The sequence below is a fragment of the Pleurodeles waltl genome, chromosome 3_1, assembly GCF_031143425.1.
Source record: "Pleurodeles waltl isolate 20211129_DDA chromosome 3_1, aPleWal1.hap1.20221129, whole genome shotgun sequence".
NCBI lineage: Eukaryota > Metazoa > Chordata > Amphibia > Caudata > Salamandridae > Pleurodeles > Pleurodeles waltl.
Window position 1 is genome coordinate 1,404,407,191 of NC_090440.1, and position 16,971 is coordinate 1,404,424,161.

Consider the following 16,971-nt stretch of genomic DNA (forward strand, 5'->3'; position numbering starts at 1 on the left):
TCAGTAGCCATGACAGGTTGGGGTAACCAGAGTCACCTGCAAATGGTGAGGGGCAACTGTCAGACACACACTAACCTGGAGGGATAACTCCAGACCCAGACAACCATTCCCACTGACTTGCTTCCAGGTGCCCACCTAATAGCCACACACGGTGCCTCTGGAGTTGACCCATCACATAAGGGATGCTGCTATTCCGCAGGATGTAGGCATCATGCACTGAGCCAGGGAACATGGCATTCACATGGGAGATGTACTGGTCTGCCAAACATACCATCTGTACATTCATAGAATGATAACTTTTCCGGTTTCTGTACACCTGTTCACTCCTGTGTGGGGGGGACCAAAGCCACATGGGTCCCATCAATGTCACCTATGATGTTGGGGATATGTCCCTAGGCATAGAAATCACCTTTCACTGTAGGCATATCCTCCACCTGAGGGAAAACGATGTAGCTCTGCATGTGTTTCAGAAGGGCAGACAACACTCTGGACAATGCGTTGGAAAACATAGGCTGGGACATCCCTGATGCCATGGCCACAGTTGTTTGAAAAGAGCCACTTGAAAGGAAATGGAGCACTGACAGCACCTGCACTTGAGGGGGGATTCCTGTGCGATGGCGGATTGCTGACATCAGGTCTGGCTCCAACTGGGTACACAGTTCCTGGATTGTGGCACGGTCAAACCTGTAGGTGATTATCAAATGTCGCTCCTCCATTGTCGACAGGTCCACCAACGGTCGGTACACCGGAGGATGCCGCCATCTCCTCACATGTCCCAGCGGACGGTGCCTATGAAGGACAACAGCAAGCACAGAGTCAAACAACTCAGAGGTGCGTACCCACAGTTTACCCAGAACACCAATCATACACAAAAGGTGGCCTGTATGTCTGTTGAGACTAGGCCTAGGTATGTGTGACGCAGTTGAAAATTAAGCCATGTGGGCCCCTGAAATGGCGGCTGCCTGACCTGTAAAGTGGGACAATGGGATGTGAGGTAACTGCGCTGGCGTTGTACACCGTCGCGATAGGCGGTCGAAGACCGCGGCGCAATGCTGCATTGGTTAACATTGGACCCTATGGGTCCCAGGAGCCAATAACGATGTACGCCGGCGGTGACGGTACGCACCGCCACGGACGTGACCGCCATTTTCTATCTGTTCAATCACTCAATACCTGATCTTCGACAGGAGAGGACCTACACTGCAAGTACTGCTGTGACCTCGGTCTGGAAGAGACAATGGCTCGCGCTTTTGGGGATAGGGCCCCTGCTTTCACATCGGAGGAGTTGGAGAATCTCGTGGATGGGGTCCTCCCCCAGTACACGCTACTCTACGGTCCTCCAGACAAACAGGTAAGTAAACAGGGAGCATGTTGTATGGGCTATGCCTGTGTGGAGAGGGCTGGATGTCAGAATGAAGGGGGCAGAGTGCTGCATGCATGAAAGACGGTGAATGCATGTGCCACATGGCAAGGGTAGGGATGGGGGCCAATCACTTTGACGGTGCAGCTGGTAATAAACTCTCTTTTTCCCCTGTACATTTCTTGTAGGTGAGCGCCCACCAGAAAAAATATATTTGGTGTGCCAACGCCAAGGACGTCCGGACCCCGGGGGTCTACCACAGACAGATCACCCACTGCCAGAAAAGATGGGAGGACATTCACTGCTGGAGCAAGAAGACAGCGGAGGCTCAGCTGGGGATGGCCTCCCAACGTGGGAGGGCTGCCCGTCACACCATGACCCCCCTGATGTTCAGGATCCTGGTGGTGGCCTACCCGGAGTTGGATGGACGCTTGAGGGCATCACAGCAGACACAAGGGGGTGAGTACACTCTCATTCTGCTGACTGCGCACAGTGGAGTTGTCTGGGTGGGGGAGGAGGGCTGTGGGTTTCCCTAGGCAAGGGCGAGTTCCGTAGGCAAGGCCCCTCCGTAAGGCAGGCCAAATGGCACCCCAGCCCACCTCTGTAGACTGCCAAGTACAGCTATTCATGCCCCTGTGTCATCTATCTGAGCAGATGTCGTCCATAGCCTTGTAGGCCATTTCCCAGGAATTGAACAGTGGAGCCCAAGAGCGCGGCATAGTGCAGGGGGCTTCTCTGTCTGTCTTGTCCACCAACGGTAGCAGTAATCCATGCACTCAACATGTCTTTCTTCTGTCATTCCCCCCCTTTTTATGGTCTCCCTGTTCTTGTGTGCATTAGCATCATCAGGCGGAGGAGCAGTGGCACCGGAGCACGAGGGAGCTGCATCCCACATGGCCCTGGAGGGCGAGACTACGGACTCGGAATGCACCAGTGGGACGGAGGGCGAGGGGAGCTTCACGGCGGGGACAGGAGCTGAGACCAGCGACACGGACACGTCCTCTGATGGGAGCTCCCTTGTGGTGGCAGCAACATCTGTGCCCCCCGCATCTATAGGTACAGCCGCCACCCCCCCTACCAGCACTGCCCTCCCAGCAGCCCCTCAGCCTTCGCCCCGTGCCCGCTCACCCAGGAGGGTGGGCATCACCTTCGCCCCAGGCACCTCAGGCCCGGCCCCAGTCACCCCTGCTGCCCTCAGTGAGGAGGCCATTGACCTCCTCAGGTCCCTCACTGTTGGGCAGTCTACCATTTTGAATGCCATCAAGGGTGTAGAAAGGCAGTTGCAACAAACAAATGCATTCCTGGAGGGCATTCATTATGGTCAGGGGGCCCTTCACTGAGCTTTTCAAACTCGGGCCTCAGCACTGATGGCAGCCATTGTCCCCGTCTCTAGCCTCCCCCCTCCAACTTCCTCCACCCAGACCCAATCCCCTGTACCTCTGCCTATCCCAAGCACTCCATCAGACCAGCATGCACACACGTCAACACACAAGGGAAGCTCAGGCAAACATAAGCACCACACATCCCACAGGCACTCATGCAAGCAACACACACATGCAAACACACCAACATCCACTGCCTCCACTGTGTCCCCCCCTCCTCTTCTCCCTCCTCCCTCCCTGTCTTGTCTACACTCACACCTGCATGCACTACCTCTACAGCCACTACGTCCCTCACCAGCACACCCACCAGCACACCCCGCTCACGTGCAGTCACCACCCCCACTACCATTCACGCGTCCCCTGTGTCCTTTCCCAATGTATCTGTGACGCCCCCTCCCAAGATACACAAACGCAGGCACACACCCACCCAACAGCCATCCACCTCACAACAGCATCCAGTGCATGCACCTGCACCCAAAGTCACCACACCAAACGTACACCTCTTACTACCACCACCTCTTCCTCCACTCCCAAACCCCCTCCAGCTACCCGTCCCAGTGTGTCCCAAAAATGTTTCCTGTCTAGCCGTGACCTTTTTCCCACACCTCCCCCACCCCGTCCATCTCATAGGTCCCGAACTAGCACCTCAGCCACAACATCTCCGGGACCAGTGGTGCCTGTAGTCACTGGTATGTGGAGTGCACCGGCCACCAGGACGGCCAGTGTGGCACGGAGCCACAGCACAGACAGTCCCCCACCTGTGAAGCATCAGAAGTTGGCCAGTGCCTGGCGGAAGAGGGGGAAGACTCCAACCGCCAAAGCCGCTCCCAGGGGTCCCGTTGGGAGTGTGGAGTCAGCTGTGATACCTTCCAAGGTGGGAAAGGGCCACAAGAAACCCGGCAAGTCTGGGAAGAGCTGCACGGCGGAGATGACCGCCATCATCCCCGCTGCCCAGGAGGCCACCGCCAGCCCCAGCCCAGCTGCCCAGGAGGCCAGCCCCAGACCGGCTGCCCAGGAGGGCACCGCCAGCCCCAGCCCAGCTGCCCAGGAGGGCACCACCAGCCCCAGCCCAGCTGCCCAGGAGGGCACAACCAGCCCCAGCCCCGTTGATCCATGAAGGACCGCAGGCACCAGCCCCGCTGGGCAATGAAGGACCGCCAGCACCCGCCCCGCTGGGCCATGAAGGACGCCAGCACAAGCCCCGCTGGGCCATGAAGGACCGCCAGCACAAGCACTGCTGAACAGGGCACCGCCATCTCAAGCACCGCTGAACAGGGCACCGCCAACTCAAGCACCGCTGCACTGGGCACCACCAACTCAAGCACCTCTGAACAGGGCACAGCCAACTCAAGCACCGCTGCACAGGGCACCGCCAACTCAAGCACCGCTGAACAGGGCACCGCCAACTCAAGCACCGCTGCACAGGGCACCGCCAACTCAAGCACCGCTGCACAGGGCACCGCCAACTCAAGCACCGCTGAACAGGGCACCGCCAACTCAAGCACCGCTGCACAGGGCACCGCCAGCTCAAGCACCGCTAGCCCATTAGCGGCAGGGGCACTGACGCAACTGGGTCCATCATGGGGTGAGTGATGCACTCTGGGCACCAGTCCCCCTCCAGAACCAGTGGAGACATCCATCCACTACCTCTGTCATTCACAGGATGAAGCACTCTGGGCACCAGTCCCCCTCCAGAACCAGTGGAGACATCCATCCACTACCTCTGTCCTACACAGGATGAAGCACTCTGGGCACCAGTCCCCCTCCAGAACCAGTGGAGACATCCATCCACTACCTCTGTCCTACATAGGATGAAGCACTCTGGGCACCAGTGCCCCTCCAGAACCAGTGGAGACATCCATTCACTACCTCTGTCCTTCACAGAATGAAGCACTCTGGGCACCAGTCCCCCTCCAGAACCAGTGGAGACATCCATCCACTACCTCTGTCCTACACAGGATGAAGCACTCTGGGCACCAGTCCCCCTCCAGAACCAGTGGAGACATCCATCCACTACCTCTGTCCTACATAGGATGAAGCACTCTGGGCACCGGTCCCCCTCCAGAACCAGTGGAGACATCCATCCACTACCTCTGTCCTTCACAGGATGAAGCACTCTGGGCACCAGTCCCCCTCCTGAACCAGTGGAGACTGTTATCCACTTGAGAGACTGTGGCTTTGCACTCCCCAGGATTGAACAGTGGGCATGTGGCCCTCTCGTGGATTTGGCGTTGTGCACTCAAGCAGCTGAGGTGTCCCCCCTTTCCCTCCCCCTGTGGTGCCTGTTTAGTTGCTGTCTGATGCCCCTGCAGTGTTCTCTCCGTCATGGTCGGGGATCTTGTGTGGGCCTCGCCCATACCGTGTGGGTCCAGTGTTCCACGGACTTTCTTTGTGCAGTACCTGGACTACTATGCCTGGTATATATTTTGTACATGGTGTATATATATATTTCTGCCTATTTGTTTGTAATATATTCCGATGGTTACACTCATTTTCTTTGGTCTTTGCATGCTTCCGGGGGGCTTTGGGGGGTGTAACTGTGATGTATTGATATGCATTAGTGTGTGTGTTGTAGTGGGTGCGGGTGGGTGTGGGTGTGGGGTGTTGCGTGTGTGTGTCCCTGTTTTTTGCCTCCCCCCTCCCCTGTGTCGTAGGTGCAGTACTCACCGTGGTCTTCGCCGCCGGTGTTCGTGCTCCTGGTAGAGGAGCAGGAAGACTATCGCAGGTAGAATTTGGAGTTCCTGTTCCATGGTGTCCTCGTTGCTCGTGGAGTGTGTAGAGGTGAGCGTTTTTCCTTCGAAATTCCTGTTTCCGCCGTGTTTTTATCTGCGGTGTATACGCCCCGGAAAAGGTGGCGGATTGGCCTGTCATAATAGTGTGGGCGGTACATTGTCTCCCACCTGTCTGTTGGCGGTGACCGCCGCGCTGTTTGTTTGTACCGCCGTGGCGGTCGGAGTGTTAAAGTGGCTGTCTTTGTTGGCGGTTTCCGCCACGGTCGTAATTGCAATTTTTTTACCGCCGGCCTGTTGGCGGTCTTACATCCCCTTTAACACCGTCCGCCAGGGTTGTAATGACCACCTTTGTCCCTATCTAGCTCGGCATGGATAGCACTGTTCTAATCCTATGCTTAAAAACTTTAATAGATAAACAGACGTTTTAGGTGAGCAAACCTAGAGTGTTGCTAGTGTTGCAGGGTGCTCCTTACTGGAGCTGCTCTCCACCTAAACTTGGGAACTACCCAGAGTTCTCTCTTATTTTTTGCACACACACACACACACGCATACATATATATATATATATATATATATATATATATATATGACCTACTGGCGGTTGCCAGTAGTTAGTTATAGCTAGGACCGGGTTTCCGTAGAAAAAGTGTTTTTTGACTTGCCTATATCTTTTACACCATTTGATGAATCTGTCAAGTGGGGGCTGAGAAAAAGGGGGGGTCAAAAAAGCTGTGTTTCCCATGCTGATCCCCTTTTTTTTTTTACATTTTATTTTAACACCGTAGTGGGTGGTATAATGAGAGAACCACGGCACATCACAGGATCATAGTGTGAAACATTTAATAATTTGTAGTATTTCAGGAAAAACAAATATCCTGATTCAATATAATACACTCATAAGGTTGCTTTTAGATTAATTCCATAGTGGTAAGAAAACAGCCGACACGTGTTTCGTCATCCTTGACTTTTTCAAGGCTGTGAAAGATGGAATATAACAATCATAAAGCTAGTTGGTACTGATGAGATGTATTTTAGTGTGAAATGCGAATGAATATAAGGTGTATAAGCCTAATAACGAAAAGGAAGGAGAAAGAGAAGACCCCATGTTATAGATGTGATCCGATTAAAATGTAGAACAAGAATATTATGTCACCTTGATATTATAGTGATTCTATATATAAAAAATTGCCAGTGAGAAAGTGGATACTGATGTAGCACAGCAGTGAAAAGTCGTGGAAAGAGTGAGCAAACCAACTGCAACAGCAAAGTGTTGGGTGGTCTAAGAGTAAGAGCACATCACCACGCATAGCTATAAAGATATGACAGTGTGTGTCCAGGCAAGAAAAAATAATAATATATACAAATAGGACATACCTCATTTAAATTGGAAAGGTTGAATGAATGGTGGAAGTTCCATGTTCCGACAAGTTTGTAAGTTCAATCAGTATGGCAGAATGATAGAAGGAGTCACAAGACCATGGTAAGTCTGTAATATGATAGGGGAAGCACGGATCGTAAGTTGAAAGCGGTCAAAAAAGGAAAATGAAAAAGGACAAAATATATGCTTATATATCCGATTGGAAAAAAAAAAATATTCTAAAAGCAAAGGTTATCGGTCCTAAGTCTGGAAAATGGAAATTTTGAAATTTCTTGGAAATAGAGTCAGTTGCTTAAAAACGACACTACAATTAGAAGAATCCTTTATGTATAGAAGAGCCACAAAGGAATTATTGACGATGACACAAAAGAACAAAAAACCAAAGAAATCGGCAGTACCATTTTAACTTGGAATCTAGTAGGAGGGCATGTAGTCGCCGTAACTTATAAGTATACGGTCAAATTATGGAGGTATAGAATGCTGAAAGCGAGTAGGAAAGTAATGAAAACTTACTGGTTGCGAAGGGTGAGAGAAGATAGCCTGTTAAACTAAGGGGCATATTTACACTCTGTTTGCGCCGGAATTGCTTTTTTTTTTTTACGCAAATCCGACGCAAAACTAACTCCATATTTATACTTTGGCGTTAGACCCGTCTAGCGCCAAAGATCTTGGAGTTTGCGTCATTTTTTAGCGTGGACACCTACCTTGCGTTAATGATATGCAAGGTAGGCGTTCCCATCTAAAAAATGACTCCGAGGCATGTGCGCCGTATTTACACTCCCGGGCAAAAATGACGCCCGGGAGTGGGCGGGTCAAAAAAAATGACGTCCAGCCGTTTTAGCGTCATTTTTTAACGCCTGGTCAGGGCAGGCGTTAAGGGACCTGTGGGCTCGGAAGGAGCCCAGAGGTGCCCTCCCATGCCCCCAGGGACACCCCCTGCCACCCTTGCCCACCCCAGGAGGACACCCAAGGATGGAGGGACCCATCCCAGGGAACTTAAGGTAAGTTCAGGTAAGTATATATTTTTTTTTTGGGTGGCATAGGGGGGCCTGATTTGTGCCCCCCTACATGCCACTATGCCCAATGACCATGCCCAGGGGACAGAAGTCCCCTGGGCATGGCCATTGGGCAAGGGGGCATGACTCCTGTCTTTGCTAAGACAGGAGTCATTTAAATGGGGGTTGGGAGTCAAAAAAAATGGCGCAAATCGGGTTGAGGCGAAAATTTTGCCTCAGCCTGACTTGCCCCAGTTTTTGACGCCCAAACTCCATTTTCCCCTACGCCGGCGCTGCCTGGTGTAAGTCATTTTTTTTGACGCACACCAGGCAGCTCTGCCGGCTAACGTCAATCCATAAATAAGGCGCCCGCATGGCGCTTTGGAATGGCGTTAGCCGGCGTAAACATTTTTGACGCACAACTGCGTTGGCGCAGTTGTGCACCAAAAAGTATAAATACGGCCCTAAGTCTCTTGTTATAGCACCAACCATTATAACTTACACTTCACCAGTTACTCCAGCACAGTGAGTGTTGACTTCTTAGATCTGACAATATACATTCAAGATAATCAAATTTTAGCTAAACGTTTTAGAAAGACCACAGCCTCCAACTCAGTTTTGCATGCCAGTAGTGCACATCCCTACTCCCAAATCAAAGCTATCCCCTCTGGAGAAGCAGTGAGAATCAGACGTATTTGCCTAGATGATTCTGAATTTCTCAAACAGTTAAATTTACTGGAACGTCGTTTTCTAAATAGAGGTTATTCCAAAAAATTGTTGAATAACACTTGTGACAGAATTTTAAAAACAGATAGACTATCCCTTTTCTAAAAAAAAACGCACAAACAGGTCGACAGGAGGAAAACTCCGGACTTCGTGACAACATACACCTGTGCCAGCACAGAGGTCTTTAAGATTTTCAGAAATAATTGGCAGATCCTACTCTCCGATGAGACCCTCAAGAAAAATCTCAAGGACAAACCGGTCATAATCCATCGCAGGGGCCGTACGCTAAGAGACAAACTATGTCATAGTTTCTTACCAAAGGCAATTAACAAAAGCTGGTTACCTTCCCCGCCACCGGGATTTTATAAATGCGGCCAGTGCAATGAGTGTGAATACACTCTAGATAAGACAAAAAAAAATCTGTTATAATACCAAAATGACACAAACGATAAAGCAATTTATGAATTGTAATACCAAATTCGTGGTCTATTGTATTTTATGCATATGTAAGAAAATATATGCAGGCAGAACTATTAGACCACTCAAAGAAAGACTGCAAGAGCAGATACGGGCGATCAAAAACAACAACAAGGATTACCCATTTGCAGTCCATTACAACCTAGAACATCCATCTCAAGAAAGGTTAAACATACAAACACATGGCATCGCCACCCTTGGTAGAGTTAATAGGGGTGGTAATAAAACTCTCCTACTGAGACAACTAGAGAGCAGGTGGATAATCAGACTCCGCACAGTGGAAGAAGAGTTAAGCTCAGATAAGGATTTACATGTTTTTCTGTAACTTGCTTATAATATATTGCTGTGGTTCTTTGCATTTCACCTTTGTACTCCACCTGTGTATTGCACTGTGTTACCGATATACTATGTCATCAGTCATGCGACAAGTTCATTATTCATTCCCTTTGTTGATATTTTTGTAAATTATTTTCCAATGCCATCTGCAAGTTTCTACACATTTGTACAGACCACATATTATTGATGTTATTGTCAAAAACGATATTTGTGCCCTTTTTATTTGCCCAACGATTTTTTCCAGTATATTTGTAATGTTGTAATATGTAAATGTATCATTGTAACGACAAACCACACACAATCAGTACTCATATAACCACCAGTACATTTATACTTAAGTACACACATTTAATTGACATCCATATGTGCTAGGTTTTCAATTTCCCAATTCATCCGTTTTCACATCACGTATAATTTCTCTTTCTCCTTTCACTATTATTGACATTGTGTGTCCTTGCACCATTTTAAGATGGCGGACCCCATCATCGTTCTTTTAGTCCGCTTTTCATTTCCATTGTCCGTCCCGTCTTAAAAAACGCATTGCCGACGTCCGCCTTAGTTACAACACGGCACCCAGTCCAAACAACTCATAGTTCGGCTGCAGGTAAGGGCGCTCTGTTACTATTTTCTCCGAGAGCATTGCTACGCACTGTGCCGCACTCTTGTACCAATTAATTGCCGTACATCTTTGTTGAGTCAACGCGTGCTATACCAAGAGACTTAGTTTAACAGGCTATCTTCTCTCACCCTTCGCAACCAGTAAGTTTTCACTAGTTTCCTACTCGCTTTCAGCATTCTATACCTCCATAATTTGACCGTATACTTATAAGTTACGGCGACTACATGCCCTCCTACTAGATTCCAAGTTAAAATGGGACTGCCGATTTCTTCGGTTTTTTGTTCTTTTGTGTCATCGTCAATAATTCCTTTGTGGCTCTTCTTTACATCAAGGACTCTTCTAATTGTAGTGTCGTTTTTAAGCAACTAACTATATTTCCAAGAAATTTCTAAATTTCCATTTTCCAGACTTAGGACTGATAACCTTTGCTTTTAGAATATTTTTTTTTTTCCAATCGGATATATAAGCATATATTTTGTCCTTTTTCATTTTCCTTTTTTGACCGCTTTCAACTTACGATCCGTGCTTCCCCTATCATATTACAGACTTACCATGGTCTTGTGACTCCTTCTATCATTCTGCCATACTGATTGAACTTACAAACTTGTCGGAACATGGAACTTCCACCATTCATTCAACCTTTCCAATTTAAATGAGGTATGTCCTATTTGTATATATTATTATTTTTTCTTGCCTGGACACACACTGTCATATATTTATAGCTATGCGTGGTGATGTGCTCTTACTCTTAGACCACCCAACACTTTGCTGTTGCAGTTGGTTTGCTCACTCTTTCCACGACTTTTCACTGCTGTGCTACATCAGTATCCACTTTCTCACTGGCAATTTTTTATATATAGAATCACTATAATATCAAGCTGACATAATATTCTTGTTCTACATTTTAATCGGATCACATCTATAACATGGGGTCTTCTCTTTCTCCTTCCTTTTCGTTATTAGGCTTATACACCTTATATTCATTCGCATTTCACACTAAAATACATCTCATCAGTACCAACTAGCTTTATGATTGTTATATTCCATCTTTCACAGCCTTGAAAAAGTCAAGGATGACGAAACACGTGTCGGCTGTTTTCTTACCACTATGGAATTAATCTAAAAGCAACCTTATGAGTGTATTATATTGAATCAGGATATTTGTTTTTCCTGAAATATTACAAATTATTAAATGTTTCACACTATGATCCTGTGATGTGCCATGGTTCTCTCATTATATACATGGACTGGGACCCTTCTTGGGCGACAGCTTTACACACCCTGTGGCTGGGTGTTTAACCACTTGAGCACTCCTTTTCTCCAAGAAGAGACTTTGCCTTCATGAACTTTGTATTCTACTAACAAATAGCCTTTGGAACTGCGCACCTTCCACACACAGCCACGGTTTTCTTTGTTTAATATTGTATGCACCGTAGTGGGTGGCACAAAGGAAGAAAAGCCAAAAAAAAGAGATCAATACAGAGGCAAAGATAGTGGTTTCACCATACACAGACGTTAAACACATTCACACATTAAAGCTTGATTACAAAATCTGTAAAGTGGTCATACTGGAGGCAGAAAATCTGTTGGTGTGGCCTCACCTTCTCTGACCGAGGGGAACATCAGATCCTTGTTCGCCTCACCGCTTCCTTTCATACACCACAATTTACCATAGAAATCTCCCACATGACCAACTATTCGGATAGGTTCTGCCAGTCAGGATACCCAAGAGACCCATTCAGCCATTTAGTCATGGGGGACCAGATCTTTTTGCCCCACTCTTTAGCCCTTCTACCCTTACAATTGTAGAGTGACTTCTCTATGTTAAATTTCCCCATGAGTCACCCTCACTAAGCCCCAAAAGTGGGAGGCTAGTGATTTTTCTAATCCGTGGCAATTAGCAAACAGACTACAGACATACAAAATAATATAAAATAAGCCAGGGACTTGCTATAGGTAGTAAGGCTAAGTCTAAAAAGCATCATCAGCAGGGTAATTTGGATGCCTCCCCTAAACAGCTTATTCAACAAAGCCTCTATAACCTTCTTTCAGGCAGGATAGCTTCTCACACCCATAAAACATATGCTGCATATCCGCTGGGACCTTATCACAACTGCAGCAGCTGTCATCAGCCCTTTTGCCCCAAGAAAAGAGCTGCGCTGGGGTATAATACAAATCAAAGACTGTTTTGCAGTGCTGTGCTTTCAAACTAGACAAAAGGAAGACTTTTATCTCTACCTCAATAGACGCATAAAGATTCACATCATCTTTCCCTAGTTGTCTAACCCACTGAGCTTCCATTTTTACCATATCATCGGGCACTGTATCTCCTAGGAGCTTGTAGATATGCCCCATCCTACATTCTTGCTGATTGATTATTTCCTCCAATTTTAGTCTATTCAGAGAAATTATGTCAGGATTGACCTTGCTCATGAAGGCTCGAAACTGACAATATTTGAAAAAAGACCTGGAATCAAAAGCAAACTCTGATTGAAGCCCATCAAATAAACATATGTGAACTGAATGAAGGAGGTCACCTAACTTAGGGAGACGCAACTGATCCCGTCCTCTCCCCACAATATCATAGAAATAAGCCAGGAACCATGCTGCATGCCATAGTGGGTTGTATCAGTTATATGGTCTGATCTTAAACATCTTTTTAACTCTGTCTCAGACCTTCCAGGCTGATCTGACACACTTGGACCAAACCTTCTTGTAGTAGCTCGGCTCTATTTGTCGAAGGAGGCAACCGTACGCCACCTTTCCAAGCACAAGCTCATATAAAGTTGGGGTAACAATTCCAGTCAAGGGGTTTTCAACTTCTCTACTGCCAACCAACAACAATATTCCAATCTGTTAGAGGAGGGCAGCCCAATGATAGAATAAAAAACTAGATGCAGCCCATCACCTCTCTCTCTTGGGCAAATTAGATGCTTAAGGGATCGTCTGACCCTCTGATATTGCCAAATGAAGTTAGTGCAGATAGTATCCAACTTCTTCAGTAAGGGCCTTTCCACAGCTAAAGGATTAGCACAAAATAGATAAAGAACCCAGGGTAAAATTAGCATTTTAAGAACATTACATCTGCCAATAATTGAAAGACGTAGCCGATTGATACATCTAATATCTATGTCAATTTTACCTATCATAGGTTCGATATTCCTTTGACACAGAGTAGTAACCTTAGAAGTTATTTTAATCCCAAGATAGGTTGCGGTTTTCACCCTTCAGTCATCTGTTAATGTAATATTCTCAGTACATACTTTAATTTTTCCTGATTCAATAGGGTTCAATAGATAGTCAGAGACTTTCCCATACTCTACCGGCAGGTGCTCAACCTTAGGGATAGACTGCCCTAGGTCAGAAGTTACCACTGCTATGTCATCTGCATATGCAAGCACTTTTGTAGAAAAACCATTTGTTCAAATTGGTTTGATCTCCTTATTCGGCATAAGTAACTCTATGAATGGGATAATATAGATGGAAAATGACATGGGTGAGCATGGGCATCCCTGCCTTGTGCTTCTGGTAATTGCTATCCTTCCTGGTTCTGCCCCCATAATCTGCAATATCGCAAAAGGGGTATTGTACATCGCCTTGACAGCCGTTTTAAAGCTTGCAGCTATTCCTTTCTGTCCCATTACATGCCATAAATATCGCCATCATACTCTATTGAAGGCTTTTTTCGGCATCGAGGAGGATCATGGCCATTTGCCCCTCAGTACTATCCTTTATGTCAAAAAGAGAGCTAACTTGTCTTATATGATCGGTGGTACCCTGGCCAGGGATAAACCCATGCTGCCATGGCCACACCATCCGATCGATAAACGTCTTCAAGTGCGCAGCCAGTATTTTTGAGTATGCCTTGGCATCTGCATCAATTAAGGAGGTAGGCCTGTATGACACTGGGTTGTCCGGGAGTTTATGCTTCTTAGGAAGATAACAATATCAGTACCCTGCCATGACAAAGGGGGTTTCCCATTCTGCTGCACATCCAAAAACAGATCTAGAAGGAGGGGGACCAGCTCATTGAGTAAGGCCTTACAGAAGTCCAGGGGAATTCGGTTGGGGCCTCCCGCTTTGCCAGTGGCCAAGGATGCCAGGGCATCAAGAACTTCCTCCATTGTAATATCTGCCTCCAATGCCCTATTTAGCTCCATCGCCAATTTTCCCCAATACAGTTTATGTCCTTCCACTCTTTTGCTCAGATCAGAATCAGAAGGATCTTCATGATAAAGTATTTGGTAAAAACCCTAGAAAAACGTAATAATCTCATTGGTTTCCATAGTATAAAACCCATGCTGCCTTTTAATCTCCTTAATGCCCTTCCTTACTTATTTTTGTCTGATTCGTAATGTGAGCTGTCTCCCAACTGAATCAACATACTCATAGCACTCGTTTCTATGAACCTTAAACATTAGTGCATCCCTCTTCGAGAAGGATCTATTGATCTCAGCTTTAACTGCCAAAATTTGAACTCGAATCTGCCCTATCTCCTGACCGGTCATGATTCTCTCCATATGACTCTCATCCAGACTCTCAAGTACATGATGCAGCCCACATACCTCCTCGGCCACCTGTTTCCTACTAAAAGATGTAAAGCTAATAACTTCACCTTACAGACTGGCTTTAAACATGTCCCAGACCGTCTCCCTGTGAGGCACTATAAATGTTAAATTCGAAGAACTCAATGACCCATTTCCTCATCTGCTCTATGAATTTCTCATTTAATAGCAACTTTCTATCAAATTACAATTTCTGAGGAATGTTGGGATAGCCCAGACCAGCAATTTCTAGAGTTAAAGAGTTCTGATCTGAGAAAAGCCTTGGCATCTCCTTAATAGTTCCCTTACTAACCAAACTAGTTGGGACCATAAAGTAATATAGTTAAAAAGGGCAGGAAAATGTGTATAGCCTGGGTCAGGGGTTCTCTTGATCTCTCACACATCCATCACTACCCTTAAGTGCTTCTAATGCCCAGGCTACGAGGGTCTTCCACACACAGTATTTGGATCCCCACATGTGTATTTAAATCTTTGCATATTACCAACTGAGTTGGCCAACCGGATCGCTCCTCCTCAAGTTCTTCAAATAGTTTAGGGTCGTCCAGGTTAGGACCATAAGTAGAACACACCACCACACCAATTCCACGGTTTCCCACCTTCTCCATTTATCAATCCTAATCTGTTTGACCTGTCTGATGCTATTCTTGATAAAGATTGCGACCCCCTTGATTGTGGTACTCTGAGATGTATACACAGCTAGAGTATATCCCTCAATAGGCAGCAAGTCTCTCTTGCCCCATGGCAGATGTGTTTCCTACATATTTATTACATCAGCAACAAAGGATCTTAAAATTTCAGCCACTCTCTGCCTTTTCGCCTTATTGTTCAGGCCTCCTAAATTGACAAAACAGATCACCAATCTACCCATTAGATACAAGATACACAAACCTTAGGATCATATCCCCATCTTGCACTCCGAACACTGTCAAGTCCACAGTTCTGTATCCTACACCATCTGATCCATTTAAGTCAATGTTCCCACTTTTTTCCTTTTTTTTCCTTTTTTTCCTCCCTCCTACCCTGCTACCTTCCCCTCTATCCCTCCCTATACCAGCCCAATCCCTCCTTGCCTCCCTAGCCCCTCCATCTTTCCACCCTTGTGAAGCAATCAGACCTACTATTGGTGTGGAGTGATGTGTGCATACCCTCTGACTTCAGACCCCTCTTCGTCTTCTGACGAAGAGAAAAAAAAGTCATTTGTTTTTGGGTCAGAGCTGGCGAAAACAGCTTGATTACGGGCTCGCTTATCTTTTCGTGAGCCTCTCTAGGGTCTGTCAGTTCTATCAGTTCTGACCGCGGAGGCTCTAACTGAGGGAGGTACTGAGGGAGGTACTACCTTTGTCATGGCATGCTCGTGCCCTTATTCTTTCTCCAAGCCGTGTGGGTTCCTATCCGCAGGTTCGGCCCCCTCAACCATCTTGATCACATCACCTGTCCCTCCCCAGGCACTTGCTACTTCCTTGGGACCTACACAAGAATTTGCCTGAAAGACTGATAAGCCAGGGGCCTCGGTTTGCTCCTCCCCCTCAAAGGACCCTTCACTGTTAATTTCAACACCGATGCCAATATCAATACGCTCCTGAGGCGAAGTTTCAGTCAGCCTAATAATCAAGTTTATCTTTACCGTATCTGCAGCTTCCACTGGATTGCATACCTCAGCAAACATTAATTCCCCCTGTGTGCATAGCCAACCCCCCACATGGAGCCAACACCATGCTGTGGGACTATGAGTGGGTGTATGAGTGGGTGTGTGAATGGATGTGTGACTGGATGTGTGTAGTTCTGTGGGTGTATAAGTGTGTGTGTATGAGTGGGTATGTGAGTGGTTTTGAGGGTCTGTGAGTGTGTGTGTGTGTGTGTATGAGTGGCTGTATGGATGTGTGAGTGGCTGTGTGGGTATATGAGTGGGTACATGAATGTGTTTTTGAGAGGGTGTAGGAGTGGCTTTGTGAGTCTACGAGTGGGAGTGCAAGTGTTTTGTAGGTCTGTGAGCGGGTGTATGAGTGGGTGTCAGAGTGGCTGTGTTGGTCTATGACTGGTTGTGGTAGTGGTTTTGTGGATCTGTAAGTGGGTGTGCACGTGAGAGTGCAAGTGGGTGTGTGAGTTGGTGTCTGAGTGGATGTGTGGTTCTATGAGTGGGTGTGTGGGTGGTTTTATGGATCTGTGAGTGGGTGTGTGAGCGGTTGTGTGGATGTATAAATGAGTACGCGTGAGTGTGTGAGTGGATATAAGAGTGGCTGTATGGGTCTGTGAGGGGGGGTGTGAGTAGTTTTGTTGGTCTGTGAGTGGATGTATGAGTGACTGTATGGTGTTTGAGTGGTTAAGTGAATGGCTGTGTGTGTGTGTGTGTGTGTGTGTGATGGGGTGTATGTATTTTTTAATTGAGGTCTGGATCAATGGA